Genomic DNA, 18,143 nt, shown 5'->3' with positions numbered 1-18,143 from the left:
GAAGCTAGAGAAAGTACCCAAGGAGTTAAAGGGATCTGCAACCCTATAGGGGGAACAACATGATGAACTAACCAGTACCCCAGAGCTCTTGTCTCTAGCTGCATATGTATCGAAAGATGGCCTAGTCGGCCATCACTGGAAAGAGAGGCCCATTGGACTTGCAAACTTTATATGCCCCAATACAGGGGAATGCCAGGGCCAAAAGAATGGGAATGGGTGGGTAGGGAAGTGAGGGGGGGTATGGGGGACTTTTGGGATAGCATTGGAAATGTAATTGAGGAAAACAGGTAATAAAAAATATTAAAAATTAAAAATTAAAAAAAAAAGAAAAGAACCATCTGCCTAAACAAAAAAAAAACAACAAAAACAAAACAAAACAAAAACAAACAAACAAACAAACAAAAACAGGGCATGGTGTTATCATTTGTCATCTATCCTGTCTCGTGGGATTCAGTTATTCATGGGTGTGAGGGGGACAGCAAACCTGGATGAAAATGGAAGAAAGAGGAAGAAGAGCCAAAGACCAAGCAAAGTTGTCAAGGTCTTCGTTTATTATGCTGAGGTGCCTTGTTTTAAAGCATACCTCGCAGGTAATAGGGAGGTGTGGAGGGGGAATTTTACAAAGAACAAAGAAGCAGGCATCTACTGACATGAGGGCCAAAGTCAGGCTCTAGGCGGCGGGCACTCTGCATCTTATCTCCAGAACATAGATCCTCCTTGACAGACTTGGGGTGTCAGGCCGGGCTCAGGCAAAACTAATGCCCTTGGATGGCATGGGAGTTCAGGAAGTGATAGAGAAGAGGGGACTATAATTCAGCTTTTACAGCCTCAGGTTCCAGGAAGGGAATAGGGAGGAGGGATAACCAGCTCCTAGCAGGACGCCATTTGACCTGTCAGGGAGATTGTGAAGGGCTCGCTTTCTCATGGGATGATATCTGACATCTCCCCCTTCTGAATTAAATTTAATAAGGCCACACTTAACTGAGATGATCAAATGATTTTCTCATCCTTGGATGAGTGGAGGGGGGGTGCATTGACCCGATTCCTCCTGTGGGTACTGTCACAGACCCACACTTGTGGCTCTTGGTATCTTTTGGGGAGGGGAGGCAGAGCCTTAGAAGAATTCTTTATTTGCAACTGAAACTAGATACCCAACCTTCATCTGAACCAGGTGTATCTTTCAGGGAACTCAGAAATGGTCTAGTTGGACCTTCCCCTGCAATGCTTAGCTTATACCCACGCTGGCTCCCATACTGGATTCATATTATCATGAACCAGCATGCACAGTTCTGAGTTCTGTGTAGCTCCTAAAGGAGAATTGTCGACCTCAGATTCAGTAGGGCCTCTACAAGAATTATGCCAATTGTAACACCACAATTTGTGGCTCTTAAGCTATATTAGGAGCTGGAGGTCACCCTTCCTCGTCCCTATTGTTCCAAAGCCTGAGGAACCAAGAGGACCCTGCATTAGCTGCAAGGGTGGAAAATTGGAGACTGTTTGCTCTTTCTGCCTTGGTGGGAAGAGGATCTTCTTCGTCTGAGTCTTGGATATCCAGCTGATGGTAGTGGACTGCAACCGGCTTACTTAAAGCAGTGTCAATCTGTGACTTAACAAAACTGATTAATCTATTAAAGGCCCAGGGGTCAAAAGAAAAAAGCAGCAAAATACCCATGAAAGGTCCCAAAAGGCTGGGAAGTAAGGTGGTGACCCAAGTAGAAATAGAAAACCAATTTTTATACCAATATTCTTGTTTCTCTCTGTTGTGTTTTCTCTCTTCTAAACTAGCTCTAACTTTGTCTATGCTATCTTGAACTAAGCAAGTCTTATCAGAATAAAAACAACATACTTCTAATATCTGAAATTTCTGTCCTTGTAGCCTTAATATTTGTTATACCCTGCCTTATTGTTGAGACCATTGCTTCTAAGACATTAACCTTTACCTCCAATTTTTTTATCTACAATAAGTTGTTAATATTCTTATGCATATCATTAACAAAATGAGCAGTATGCAGCTGTTGATCTAAAGCTGTGGTAAATATTGAAGTTAAAATTGTAATTAAAGCATCATATCTTAAAATTGCTCATTTGACCTTTTCCAAGGGTGCATTCCTGAATTTTTAAGCCAAGGATGATTTGCTAACTCTAACAGGCCTCAAAACATAAGCAGGTCTCTTTAACAAAACCATAACAGCAAATTCCTTATCTAAATTAGGATCTACACAATTACTTAATTGACAACAGTTACAATGAATATGAAAAGACTTGTCAAGATTGGTGATCTTAACTCTTAAAATTATCTAACAATATAGCATATAGGTAATGTACAAAAACTTTCACAGCTATAGCAGAGTTGGACTGAATGGCCGAAAACAGTGTCTCTGATGAAATCTTGTTAAATACACTGTAGCAGTCTCTCTGCCTCATGGGTCATCAATTATAATTGTCCTCAAATGGACACCAGGTCAGCTCTCCTTGCTTTAGCCCATGGCAGAGATAGGAAGTTTCTTCATCTTGTTTGCAAGTGGCTGCTTTCCCTGATTCCTCTTTCCCTGTGTGTTCAACACAGTTTTCTTGTCATCACTGCCAGGGTATTCATGAACTCACAGGTCAGTCTGTCATGCGAATCATTCTGGAAGCTAGCATGCTTCTGTAGTATTCTGTGGAAAAAACAGAAACACTGCCCCCTTTTCCCCATATTAACTTCCCGTTTAAGATCATGCCATGTGTCAATGAGTGGATCCTTTTCATCTCACCTAGACATAATTATGTCTAGTTTTAAGATACTATAAGAAATTTATTAAATTCTTTGACATCCAAATTTCAAAATTCTTAAAAATAAAAATATGATTTAAATAATGTGCACGGGGTATAATTTCTCCCCTTTTTTGTTTTAAGAAGATAGAGTTTTTAAAGTTCTATAATACCTTGTCTTTGAGAATTATTAAATTGTTGACAAAACATCTCAAATACTTGACTGTTATAGTCAGATTTAATATAACATGGACAGTGACTAATTACACTTTCAGTTGGTTCTCTTGAAGAGAGATTGTAACTAGAATGTTTGAAAAGTTATTATATTCACATGTGTATAATTGATTAATCAGAAATAAGAGAAAGTCCTTACCTTGACTCTGTGAATTACTACCTTCTAGGGAAAAACAGCTTGACTAGTAAGTCTAAAACCCAAATAATTATAAGGATCCTGAGTTTGTATCTTTTCAGGAGCTATCTGTAACCTTTATCATTTAAAGCTTTATGTAAACCTCTATAACACAAAAGCAAATCCTGGGGGGCTTTTTTCAGGCAACCCAGGACAATTTCTTAACTGCCCAAAAGCAGTCTTCTTAAAGGAACAGTATTTTTTTTTATAAGTTGCATAAGCAATTGCAAGCTTGGAATTAATAGCATCTAAGGGATAAACAATTGTTAAGCAATGGTAAGCTCTGAAATATAATATTGATTATTAATATACAACTTAAGTTTGATTGTTCAACATTTTAAAACACCATCTAGCCCTTCCAGTCCGGCTAGCACCGAGGTAGCTAGGGTGCAGAGTCGGCTGAGACCCGCCAGCTACCCACAAGACCTGCCACGGGATCTTAAGACCTCTGGTAAGTGGAACACAGCTGCTGCTTCAATCCAATTGTGCAGGACCTGAGACTTCATTAATTAGAAAAGCAAAAAACCCAGACGGATCAGGGGAACAAGTTTCTTCTGGTCCATGCCAGCACAGGGGTACCTTAGGCATGGAGTCTGCAGACACCCATAAGGTATACAAGGGACCTTTCATGGGATGCTAAGACCTCTGTGAGTGGATCACAACTTCTGCCAGGAAGCAGGTTCAAACACCAGATATCTGGGCACCTTCTGTGCAAGACGAGAGCCTACCTGCAGAGAGTACTCTGAACACTGAAACTCAGGAGAGAGCTAGTCTCCCAGGTCTGCTGATAGACAGTAACATAAACACCTGAGGAACAGGATCTAACCACAGACAACTACAACAATTAGATCCAGAGATTACCAGATGTCGAAAGGCAAACGTAAGAATCTTACTAACAGAAACCAAGACCACTCACCATCATCTGAACGAAACACTGCCACCCCACCCAGTCCTGGGCATCTCAACACACCCGAAAAACTAGACCCGGATTTAAAAGCATATCTCATGATGCTGGTAGAAGACATCAAGAAGGAGTTTAATAACTCACTTAAAGAAATACAAGAGAACACTGCTAAACAGGTAGAAGACATTAAAGAGGAAGTGAAAAATTCCTTAAAGAATTGCAGGAAAACGCAACCACACAGGTGATGGAATTGAATAAAACCATCCAAGACCTAAAAGGGGAAGTACACACAATAAAAAAAAAAAAACAAAGTAAGGCAACACTGTAGATAGAAAACCTAGGAAAGAAATCTGGAACTATACATGCAAGTATCAGCAATAGAATACAAGAGATGGAAGAGAGAATCTCAGGTGCAGAAGATTCCATAGAGAACATCTACACAACAATCAAAGAAAATGGAAAGTGCAAAAAGATCCAAACTCAAACATCCAGGAAATCCAGGACACAATGAAAAGACCAAATCTACGGATAATAGGAGTAGATGAGAATGAAGATTTTCAAATCAAAGGGCCAGCAAATACCTTCAACAAAATTATAGAAGAAAACTTCCCAAACCTAAAGAAAAAGATGCCCATGAACATACAAGAATCCTACAGAACTCCAAATAGACTTGACCAGAAAAGAAATTCTTCCTGACACATAATAATCAGAACAACAAATGCACTAAATGAAGATAGAATATTAAAAGCAGTAAGGGAAAACAGTCAACATATAAAGGCAGGCCTATCAGAATTACACCAGACTTTTCACCAGAGACTATGAAAGCCAGATGATCCTGGAAAGATGTTATACAGAACCTAAGAGAACACAAATGCCAGCCCAGACTACTATACCCAGCCAAACTCTCAATTACCATAGATGAAGAAACCAAAGTTTTCCATGACAAACCAAATTCACACATTATCTTTCCACGATCCAGCACTTCAAAGGATAATAACAGAAAAAAAAAAAAAATACAAGGACGGAAACCCCGCCCTAGAAAAAGCAAGAAAGTAAACCCTCAAAAAAAGCAAGAAAGTAATCCCTCAAAAAAAACAAAAAAGAGACAGCCACAAAAAAAGAATGCCAAATCTAAAAACAAAAATAATAGGAAGCAAAAATTATTTTTCCTTAATACTTTTCCTTTAATTTCAATGGACTCAATTCCCCAATAAAAAGACATAGACTAACAGACTGGATACATAAACAGGACCCAACATTCTGCTGTTTATAGGAAACCCATCTAGGGAAAAAGCCAGACACTACCTCAGAGTGAAAGGCTGGAAAACAATTTTCCAAGAAATTGGTCTAAAGAAACAAGATGGAGTAGCCATTCTAATATCGAATAAAATTGACTTTCAATCCAATGGTATCAAAAAAGACAAGGAAGGACACTTCAAGCTCATGAAAGGTAAAATCCTCCAAGAGGAACTCTAAATTCTGAATATCTATGCTCCAAATGCAAGGGCAGCCTCATTCATTAAAGCAACTTCAGTAAAGCTCAAAGAACATATTGAACCTCACACAATAATAGTGTGAGACTTCAACACACCACTTTCATCAATGGACAAATCGTGGAAACAGAAACTAAACAGGGACACAGTGAAACTAACAGAAGTTATGAAACAAATGGACTTAACAGATTTCAACAGAACATTTTATTCTAAAACAAAAGGATATACCTTCTTCTCAGCACCTCATAGTACCTTCTCCAAAATTGTCCATATAATTGGTCAGAAAACAAACCTCAACATACACAAAAATATTGAAATTGTCCCATGCATCCTATCAGACAACCATGGACTAAGGCTGATCTTCAATAACAACATAAATAATGGAAAGCCAACATTCACGTGGAAACCGAACAACCCTCTTCTCAATGATACCTTGGTCAAGGAAGGAATAAAGAAAGAAATTAAAAACTTTTTACAGTTTAATGAAAATGAAGCCACAAACTTATGGGACACTATGAAAGCATTTCTAAGAGGCAAACTCATAGCTCTGAGTGCCTCCAAAAAAAAACTAGAGAGAGCACACACTAGCAGCTTGACAACACACCTAAAAGCTCCAGAATAAAAGGAAGCAAATTCACCCAAGAGGAGTAGACAGCAGGAAATAATCAAACTCAGGGGTGAAATGAACCAAGTAGAAACAAGAAGAACTATTCAAAGAATCAACCAAAGGAGGAGCTGGTTCTTTGAGAAAATCAACAAGATAGATAAACCCTTAGCCAGACTCATTAGACGGCACATGGAAAGCATCCTAATTAACAAAATCAGAAATGAAAAGGGAGACATAACAACAAACCCTGAAGAAATCCAAAACACCATCAGATCCTTCTACAAAAGGCTATACTCAACAAAACTGGAAAACCTGGACGAAATGGACAAATGTCTAGACAGATACCAGGTACCAAAGTTAAACCAGGATCAATGTAATGATCTAAACAATCCCATATCCCCTAAAGAAATAGAAGCAGTCATTAATAGACTCCCAACCAAAAAAAGCCCAGGACCAGATGGGTTTAGTGCAGAGTTCTACCAGACCTTCAAAGAAGATCTAATTCCAGTTCTACACAAACTATTCCATAAAATAGAAGTAGAAGGTACTCTAACCAACTCATTCTATGAAGCCACAATTACTCTGATACCTAAATCACAGAAAGATCCAATAAAGACAGACAACTTCAGACCAACTTCCCTTATGAATATCCATGCAAAAATCCTCAATAAAGTTCTTGCTAACGGAATCCAAGAACACATCAAAACAATCATCCATCCTGACCAAGTAGGTTTTATTCCAGGAATGCAGGGATGGTTTAATATATGAAAATCCATCAACGTAATCCATTATATAAACAAACTCAAAGGCAAAAACCACATGATCATCTCGTTAGATTCAGAGAAAGCATTTGACAAAATCCAACACCCATTCATGATAAAAGTCTTAGAAAGATCAGGAATTCAAGGACCATACCTAAACATGATAAAAGCAATCTACAGCAAACCAGTAGCCAATATCAAAGTAAATGGTGAGAAGCTGGAAGCAATCCCACTAAAATCAGGGACTAGATAAGGCTGACCACTCTCTCCCTACCTATTCAACATTGTAATTGATGTCCTAGCCAGAGCAATTAGACAACAAAAGGAGATCAAGGGGATACAAATTGGAAAAGAAGAAGACAAAATATCACTTTTTGCAGATGATATGATAGTATATATAAGTGACCCTAAAAATTCCACCAGAGAACTCCTAAACCTGATAAACAGCTTCAGTGAAGTGGCTGGAAATAAAATTGGTTTTTTTTCTATTATTATCCTTTGAAGGGCTGGATTAGTGGAAAGATGATGTGTGAATTTGGTTCTGTCATGGAATACTTTCGTTTCTCCATCTATGGCAATTGAGAGTTTGGCTGGGTATATTAGCCTGGGCTGGCATTTGTGTTTTCTTACCTTTTGCCATCCTGTAATCTCTGGAGTTAGTTGTTATAGTTGTCTCTCTTTAGAGATTGTTCCTCTGGTGATTCTGTTACCCTCTATCAGCAGATCTGGGAGACTAGATCTCTACTCTGAGTTTCAGTGGTCAGAGCACTCTCTGCAGGCAAGATCTCCTCTTACAGGGAATGTGCACAGATATCTGGTGTTCGGACCTCCCTCCTGGCCAAAGATGAAGGCCCAAAGCAGGACCTTTCCCAGAAGCTGTGTTTCTTTGGTCTGTCACAGAAGCTGTTAGCTTCTGTAGTACACAATCTCACCTGTGCAGACTACTTTCTGCGGAGCCTCGAACCAAGATGTCTTCGGCTAATGCTGAGGCAAAGCCCTCCCAAGCCGGGCTGACACCTGTCCTCTGGCCAGGAAGGTGGTCAGATGTCTGGAGCCCAAAAAGGGTGCTGCCTCAGAAGCTCTATGGCTCCCACCTGTCCCAGAAGCTGTTAGCTTCTGTAGTGCACACTCTCATCTGTGCAGACTACTTTCGGTGGAGTCCCGGAACCAAGATGGCTCCAAACGATGCTGAGGGAAAGCCCTCCCGGGCCAAGCAGACACCTGTCCTCAGGCCGGGAAGGTGGCTGGATGTCTGGAGCCCAAAAAGGGGCTCCTTCCTGTCCCAGAAGCTGTTAGCGTCTGTAGTGCATACTCTCACCTGTGCAGACTACTTTCAGCGGAGTCTAAACTTTGAATTTAAACTTTATTTAGAACAACGTCTGGCTAGGTCTGCACCAAGGCTCATTTAGCTAAAAGGAAGAGAGGGAGATCTGAAGTCCCAGGTTTCCCTATATCATGGTTTGCAAAACAAAAGAAGTGCCACACAAGCCCAAAGATTATCCCTATTTTGAAGTATCCTTAAAGACCTGTTTTCCTGGATTCGTTCATGCTGCATGTTGTTTAGAATGACTCCAACCCTGAGTTCCCAATTTTAAGCTAACTTTCTGTTACAATCAAAAGGCTGCCTGTCCCTTTAAGAGCTCCATTTGAAATCGGCTCTCCGCAGGGCTTTTCCAGCTGTACTTGACTCCCAGCCATAGTGCAGTGTAACTTATCAGTTTCTGCTGTCCAAATTGAGAGTGCTTTTTAAATAAGTTAAACTAAATCAAAGGATGGACAGTCAGCAGATAAAGTTTTAACCATTTATATATTTCAACATGAAACACAGAACAATAATCATTCAAACAACAAAACAAAAGCAAACATAAATAGACAGACATATGGGCCATTTGGTGCACCAAAAACAGACAATAGACAGACAGGGAATAGAACTTGATGTCTCAAAGGGACCCAGATATCCTAACCAGAGCTAAGAATATTTCTATAGGAGCCAGAGAGGAAGCAGGGCATCTCCTGTTTTACTTCTGTCCCTAGAAGAGCTCTGAAATAGCTTATTTTCATTTTCTTAACTTTTTGCTAAAAGATCCCAAACGGGATAACTGCTTTTCTGAAAATTATTTTCTCTCTCTCATGTTCAGACTCTAATTCTTTATCTCCTTCTTCTGGGAATTCTGCCAGAGAAGGGAGAGGAGACACAGTAACAGCTTCTGATATTTACTCCTCAATAAGAAAAGACAGTTGCAGGGACCATATCAGGACCTCATTAGCTAGTTTATCATTTAAATCTCTACTTACCTTTCACCATTTTTTTACAATGTATCTCTGCTTCATCTATAATAAACCATGGACATACCTGGTCTATGAAATTAAAAAAAATTATCAAATCTTTCTTTTTAACTCTAACTCCTCTTTCCCTGATTGCTATCTTTAAGCCTTTAATGAAGGCTGCCTCTTTAGATAGCTTATATACCATTTCCTGAAGTGGAGATGAATCAACTCACCAAGGACTTCTTACTCCCGGGAGCGTCGGAAGCAATCCTTCACTATTTCTAATATCTTGGGATCATGACGAACTTCTTTGGAACGTCCACTGGAAGGAAATAGGATCCGACTCTTGTCCTCGAGTCGGGCGCCACTTATCCAGTCCTGCAGAATTCAGTTAATCGTGGGTGCGAGAGGCACCTCATACCTGGGTGAAAATGGGAGGAAAAGGAAGAAAAGCCAAGGACCAAGCAAAGTTGTCAAAGTCTTCATTTATTATGCTGAGGTGCCTTGTTTTAAAGCGTACATCGCCAGGAATAGGGAGGGATTGAGGAGGAAATTTACAAAGAACAAAGAAGCTGGCATCTGCTGACATGAGGGCCAAAGTCAGGCTCTAGGCGGCGGGCACTCTGCATCTTATCTCCAGAACATAGATCCTCCTTGACAGAATTGGGTGGTCAGGCGGGGCTCAGGCGTAACTCATGACCTTGGATGGCATGGGAGTTCAGGAAGAGATAGGGAAGAGGGGAGTATAATTCAGCTTTTACAGCCTCAGGTGCCAGGAAGGGAATAGGGAGGAGGGATAACCAGCTCCTAACACTAGGTCATTTGGCCTGTCAGGGAGATTGTGAAGAGCTCGCTTTCTCGTGGGATGGTCTCTGACAATCATCCTTATTGGACTTAAACACATTTCTTCTACTTCTAGTTTCAGGTCTTTCAGCATAAAGGAATGTTGTGGTTTCCTAAATGTTTTTCTGCATCTATTGAGATTATACCTTTATTTCTTCTTTGGTTTATTGATGCTGAGGTCCTGTTCCCCAGTTGGTTCTTGATCTATCAGTAAAGAAAGCCATGGGCTAATTACTGGGCAGAAGGTATAGGTGGGACTTCCAGGGGCAAGCAGAAAGACTCACAGGAAGAGAGACAGAATTCATGAAGCATCTGATGAAGAAAAGTTGACCAGACATCTGAGATCTCATAATGGATGGCCATACAAGCAGCTCCTGTAGGTGGATGGTCAGGGGCATTTAGCAGGGGCTAGATGCAACTGAGCCACAAAAGTTTAGGGCAGATAGGAGAGACAGAGATAAGCAATTGATAAAATGAGGGTTCAAGGGAAGTCAGGTGGGGGCTAGTAGCACAGCCAAACCTGGATGGGCAGAGCAATGTTACATGCAACAAGTATGTTCACTGGATTACATATGTTAAACCATCCTTGTCTACCTACAAGAAGGTCAGCATGACCATGGTGAGTGATTTTTTTGTTGTGATCCTGAGTTTAGTTTACAAGCATTTTGTTGAGAAAATTTTGTATCTGTAATTGCTAGAGAAATTGAACTATAATTTTGTTTATGTATATTATAGGAATAAGAGATTATAGGAACATTCTTTGTTTTATATTCAAGACACTTTGAGCTCTCTGGAGCCCCTAGGAAATTTGTGACTAGTTAGCCAATTATTGCAAAGAAGAAACCTGAGCACTTGTGAGGCTTACTCTGGATCTACATATCAGTGGGAAATACATTGTCATTTTAACAATATTTCTGATCGCTGAACTTACAACACCTTTATATTTATTTATATTACCATTAATTTCTTTCAGCAATATATTTCACATTTTGATAAAATGTTACTCTCTGTCTCTCTTCTGTCTCTCTGTCTCTCTATGTGTGTATGTGTATCTGAATATGTTGTATGTGGTATGTGACTGTGTGTGTTTTGGTGTGTGTGTGTGTGTGTGTGTGTGTGTGTGTGTGTGTGTAAACTTTAGTTGACTATCATCCACAAGTACACTCTTCTTAATATTTTCAGACAAGGTTCATATTGACCATTCAGTGCATAGATTTGACTATACCAGTTGACCAACTCACTCCCAGTATTCATCTTCTCTGCACTCAACACCCATAGTATAGGGCATTCAGGTGTGGACTCTGTCTCATATTTCACTTGTATGCTAATGGTCTGCTCCTCATGCTGTACAACACCCACTTTACTGACTTGCCCACAACACAAGCCCCCAAATTATACTTTTTTTAGTTATATTTTTCATTGCTATTTTGGTTTTTTTTGATGCTCTATAAAAATAAAATGTCTATAATATATATTCAAATCTACCTAAGTGGAAGTACTTTTTAGTTTCTTTTCTTGTTGTTGAAAATAGATTCGTCTCTCATGTAATACATCCTGAACACAGTTTCCCTTCCCTCTGTTCCTCCCATCTCCCACCTACTTTCTCTCTTCCCCAGATCTAGCCCCCCCCCCATTTCCCTTCAGAAAGGAGCAGGCCTCCAAGAGAATACAGCCAAACTCAATAAAACTAGATACAATAAGACAAAGAAAAGACCCTAATACTGAGCCTGAACAGGGCAATTCAACAGAGTAAAACAGTTCCAAGAGAAATAAAAAGACTGAGTGATACACCCACAATTTAAGCCATTGGTTACTTAAGGAGCATATTCTATTGAAAGAAAGATGAAATTTCAAGACCTGTAAGTCATATAAAGTACTCAGAAATCGCTGGTTGTTTGTGAGCTTAGAGACTGCCTGGGGCTGAGAAAAAAGAAAAGCAAACCCTGGTATGCCCTGTAGATAAAACATTCCCGGGAACAGCTTAACCTTAAAGATGAAGAGGAATGTGAGGACATAACAGGGCTATCTGAACTGAGTCAACAACTCACAGAACTCTGACGCTCTGCACATACATGTAATTTCTATGCTAATGTTTGAATAAGCCAACAGTGTGTAGCTAAGCTGAATTCCCCTAAGCCCTTTACCCCATAAAAAGACCTAGCTTTTGAGCCTCGTGGCCGACATCTGTTATCTCCTGTGTGGGATGCATGTCAGTCGGGAGCTCCGTCATTAAAATACCTCATGTAATTACATCAAGGCATTCTGTTCTGTTCGTGATTATTGGGTGCATGCCGAATCGAGAGTTGAGTGGGGGTTTCCCCACTAGGTTCTCACTATGAACTTTACACATGAGTTTTACAATTTTATTTTTATTTCTAATTCCAGTATAACATAAAATGTAACTCATATATTTATGCTTTAAATTTTCTTTTTATTTTTATTTTTTATTGGTCATTTTATTTATTTACATTTCAAATGTTATCCCCCTTCCCAGTTTCCTTTCCAAAATCCCCTATCCCTATTCCCTCCCCGCTGCTTCACCCATCTACCCACTCAAAACTCACTGCCCTAGGACTTCCTAGAACTGCCCTATTCCCGATTAACTAAGCTTATGTCATTGTGAGATGTTCCATTTGGTTTCTGTGGGCATGATTTTGTGCAGTCTGTAAAGGTTATCCTTGTATTATTCAAATGCTGACTTCTCAGCCCTCATATTGATTCAGTTGGGACAGTGTATTGTAATGCTTATACAAGAATCTCATGTCTCAGGTCTGTGTAGACAAGTCTTAGCATTTATTATTTATTCTTTGCCTTGTTAATCAATGCTGAACACCCAATGGCTGGGCAGAGAAAGAATTGGGTGGGACTTCTGACAGCCAGAGGAAGGAGAAAGAGAGAAAGGTAGGTAACAGATCTCCCACAAGGAAGAAGGAACTAGTTCTTGAGAGTTCAGGAAAGTCATACAAAGCCTAATTGCAAGTATGACTGGGATGTTGGCTAGGAGGTAGCCAGATTAGTTTAGGAGATTAAGATGGACTCCTCGGTTATTGAGATGAAGCTTGGTCTCTCTATGTTGTTATTGGGAACACTAACTCTGTTGCTATTGGGAACTATTTAGGATGAAAATATACAGCAGTCATATGAATTTATGACATACATTTACAATAAAATAACATTTACAAATCTCTACAGTTTTTGTTATAGAGTCTAAATTGTCTGCTTCCAGTAGTGAAACTCCCATTCAATGACTGGTCCGGTTAGCATATTTTTTTCCTATGACTTTCCTTTAATCTCCTTGTGCCTTTGATTATAAGTATGTTCCTATACCTAGGATATATCTGAATCATTTTTATCCCAACCCAATAATCTAACTTTTTTTATATATATATATATCAAATCCTCTTGCTGCCTCTAAATCCAGTTTAACCAATGTCACTGTGCTTGTGAAGGTGGGAACCTTAGCGATGGCTAGTCAGGGATACACACACACACATACACACACACACACACACACACGAAGGGCTCTGTATAACACATCTCCAAGATCTCAGCACAACCATCTGAGAGCTCCCCTGTTCATCCAGCCACGAAGCTTTTCTTTTTTTTTTATAGATATTTTATATGAATTAATGTGCTTATATGTACATAAATCTATCTAAAACATGTATACTTTATTATATTCATTTATGTATAACATTTATTTTTTTTAATTTTTAATATTTTTATTACATATTTTCCTCAGTTACATTTCCAATGCTATCCCAAAAGTCCCCCATAGCGCCCCCCACTTCCCTACCCACCCATTCCCATTCTTTTGGCCCTGGCATTCCCCTATATTGGGGCATATAAAGTTTGCAAGTCCAATGGGCCTCTCTTTCCAGTGATGGCCGACTAGGCCATCTTTCGATACATATGCAGCTAGAGACAAGAGCTCCGGGGTACTAGTTAGTTCATCATGTTGTTCCAACTACAGGGTTGCAGATCCCTTTAGCTCCTTGGGTACTTTCTCTAGCTTCTCCATTGGGAGCCCTGTGATACATCCAATAGCTGACTGTGAACATCCACTCCTGTGTTTGCTAGGCCCCGGCATCGTCACACAAGAGAAAGCTATATTTGGGTCCTTTCAGCAAAATCTTGCTAGTGTATGCAATGGTGTCAGTGTTTAGAAGCTGATTATGGGATGGATCCCTGGATAAGGCAGTCTCTAGATGGTCCATCCTTTCATCACAGCTCCAAACTTTGTCTCTGTAACTCCTTCCATGGGTGTTTTGTTCCCAATTCTAAGAAGGGGCACAGTGTTCACACTTTGGTCTTCATTCTTCTTGAGTTTCATGCGTTTATCAAATTGTATCTTATATCTTGGGTATCCTAAGTTTTGGGCTAATATCCACTTATCAGTGAATACATATTGTGTGAGTTCCTTTGTGATTGTGTTACCTCACTCAAGATGATGCCCTCCAGGTCCATCCATTTGGCTAGGAATTTCATAAATTCATTCTTTTTAATAGCTGAGTAGTACTCCATTGTGTAAATGTACCATAATTTCTGTATCCATTCCTCTGTTGAGGGACATCTGGGTTCTTTCCAGCTTCTGGCTATTATAAATAGGGCTGCTATGAACATAGTGGAGCATGTGTCCTTCTTACCGGTTGGGACATCTTCTGGATATATGCCCAGGAGAGGTATTGCTGGATCCTCCGGTAGTACTATGTCCAATTTTCTGAGGAACCGCCAGACTGATTTCCAGAGTGGTTGTACAAGCTTGCAATCCCACCAACAATGGAGGAGTGTTCCCCTTTCTCCACATCCTCGCCAGCATCTGCTGTCACCTGAATTTTTGATCTTAGCCATTCTGACTGGTGTGAGGTGGAATCTCAGGGTTGTTTTGATTTGCATTTCCCTGATGATTAAGGATATTGAACACTTTTTCAGGTGCTTCTCTGCCATTCGGTATTCCTCAGGTGAGAATTCTTTGTTCAGTTCTGAGCCCCATTTTTAATGAGGTTATTTGACTTTCTGGAGTCCACCTCCTTGAGTTCCTTATATATATTGGATATTAGTCCCTTATCTGATTTAGGATAGGTGAAGATCCTTTCCCAATCTGTTGGTGGTTTCTTTGTCTTATTAATGGTGTCTTTAGCCTTGCAGAAGCTAATAATCTAACTTTTGATGAAACTCACTCAATTTGTTCACATTTAGTATAATTAAAAGAGGAAAAGCCCAAATGCCAGTGCAGAAAGAACTCATTCATTCTGGATGAAAAGTAAGCTACAATCTTTATTGTATAAAAGTTTTTTTTTTTTATTGCTAAACGAACTAAACTAAGTCCGAAAGAAAAATATTTGTCCTCTTTAGTAAGACAAAGCCTGAACTAGAAAATATCATCCTGAGTGAGGTAACTCAGTCACAAAAAATACACATGGTATGCACTCACTGATAAGTAGATAATAGCACAAAAGCTCAGAATACTTAAGATACAATTCACAGAGCAAATGAAGCTCAAGAAGAAGGAAGACCAATGTGTGGATGCTTCAATCCTTTTTAGAAGGGATAAGAAAATACTCACAGAGTAAATACAGAGACAAAATGTGGAGCAGAGACTGAATGAAAGTCCATCCAGAGATTGCCCCACCTGAGATCCATCCAATAAACAGTCACCAATCACAGACACTATTGAACAAGAACAGGAAAAAGCCAGAAGTCTCAAACCAGACCAATGACTCATTACAATGAGCAATGCAAATAAAGCTGTTATATGTAACACATGGAAGCTCCCATAGCAATAGTTTTGTTTGGGTTTTGGTTTGGGTCTTTTTTTTTTCCTTTTCAAGAGGGAGGTAGCAAGGACAAAGGGCAGGTATGAAGGGACAGGAAGATGAGTGATTTAGGTGTATGATGTGAAAATCACAAAGATTGAATAAAAAGTTTTTAAGAAAATCTTGTGGTCTCACAAATTTTATAAGAAATTGGCATACCTTAATCAAGTATCTTTCACTGAACATAATAGCATTACAGGGTTGAGGTTGGAACAGCATAGAGTAAACTGTCATTTTACTCACTATACATCAACAGTAAATATTATCGACATGGTTTATAACTCTTAATAGTGACAGAAATCTTCCGGCTATAATAATGTCCACATTTTCTGCATCATGGTCTACTTCTTCCTCTCTTCTATTCTATACCTACACTATACTCTAAACTTATGAGTGTTTTTCTATACCACCAGGACACAGTTAAGGAATGGCATATTGTCTTGCATGCCAGATCCCAAAGCACAGGATTTCAAGATTAGGTTTAGCAGGTAACTAGTGTCACTTGGATTAGTTCACCAGTTATCAGGAAGTGTCAAAAATGCCGTTGAATTTTCCTCCTAAACACCTCATGTCTTTTTCCTCTCCCTGTGAAATTGTAAGATTTTCATGTTCTCCCTGGACAAATGAGAGGTCTATTAGTAACTGTATGATTTGATAATTTCCTTCTGAACATTTCCTTTTTTGGAGGTTCATCTCACATTGTTTTTAGATTTATAATTCACAATGTATAGATGTAAGATCTGAAGAGTCCTACAATGAAATGATGAACATCACTCAGGATTACAGCACGGGTCACAGTCCAGCCCTGCGGATGCTTCTTCCTTTGTGAGGCATGTTGTCTTCCCTGCTTGTTGGGCCTCCTCTTAGAAACTCTCCTTTCCTCTTTCTGAGGATTTCTCCTTTCTGTTGCTGGGGGATTATTGGTTTTGGTGGGATTTTTTTTTTCAGCATATGTTGTGTACTTGGATTTTCAATTTTAGCTTTTGAATGTTTACTAGTGTCAAGGATATTACTTTCCAAGAGTGCGCAGATTGGACTCAGTGAGACCTTCAACCAGCAGGGAATCAGGGTCCCAGTATTCAGGTCGGCAAGGAGTCAGTAGGGTGACAAATAGACACTGGCACAGAAAGAGAGCTGTATCTGAATGTAATTTCTCAAAGCGAGCATCAGACTTATAATACCAAAGAAAATAAAGAAGTTAGGTGACATATCAGCCAAGGTACATTGAGGTTACCGGATGCTTACTGACTCTATGCACAAAACAGAGGAATGCATACATAAAGACTGGCAGGAACAAGGCAATATAATAACAGAGACAAAGTCAGTTCTATCTAAGGTCAGCTATATTCTTAGAAGCCAGGTGTGAGATCTTTACACTCCTGTGCAAGAGCTCTCAGGCCCAAGCCATAGTTCTAATTAGGGAGTTCTGCTCTGGCTAACCTTCTCATTAATAAAGCAATAATCTAGTTCCTCCTTAAAACACAACCCAATCTGATCTTCTTCCTAAACCATTATAAATTCTTGTATATGGGAGTGACTCAGCTGTTAGTCTAAGTGATTGTGTGGAGAAGTTTCTTCTATTAAGTAATGATGTCTGCAATACATAACTACATTAAGAATTCTAAACTTACTTTGCTAAGCTAGCCATGGCATTTCTAACTCTATGTAATAGATAGGAATGCCTGATTTCTTTCACTATCTTTCTTACAATACTAGAGGTAATTCTGAATATTATTGAATAGATAACATTCTTACTGAATTCCAAGCCCAGGGTCAGCTCAAGGACTGCCTAGAACATTGGTAAAGGCCAGGAAGTAAAGTTCAATTTTGCTGAGGTATTTGACAAATCATTGCTTGGAGGCACTTATAATAAAACAATACTGAAAGAAATCACACAGATACATTCAATGACTAACACGGAGACAGGTTTGTTGCATTCCTGCTACAAGATTCCAAAGTTCCAGGAGACTAAGTTTCTGTGAAATTTTTTGCCTTGGGACTGTGTCCAAGCTTTTGGGCCTGTCACACAGTCTTCACTGGAGTGGGTATGGCATAAGAGGAGACTTTATGATTCCCTAATGAGAAGAAATTACTTCTGCATCACTGCTTTGCTTAATATCTTTCTAAAGGTCCAGATATTCATGAGCACATGAACTTTCTTTTCTACAAATCTATGAACACAAATGGAACTTTGATTTTGAAACATATATGTAGTTAAGTTTTGCAAAATATTCTAACTACTTCAATTCAAAGCCAAACATTTCCATTTCATAGCTTGTAACCCTCCACCC

Source organism: Mus caroli, unplaced genomic scaffold (genome assembly GCF_978045245.1).
Source record: "Mus caroli unplaced genomic scaffold, Mus_caroli_1 scaffold_17, whole genome shotgun sequence".
In the NCBI taxonomy this organism is placed as follows: domain Eukaryota; kingdom Metazoa; phylum Chordata; class Mammalia; order Rodentia; family Muridae; genus Mus; species Mus caroli.
This window is presented reverse-complemented; position numbering follows the sequence as displayed.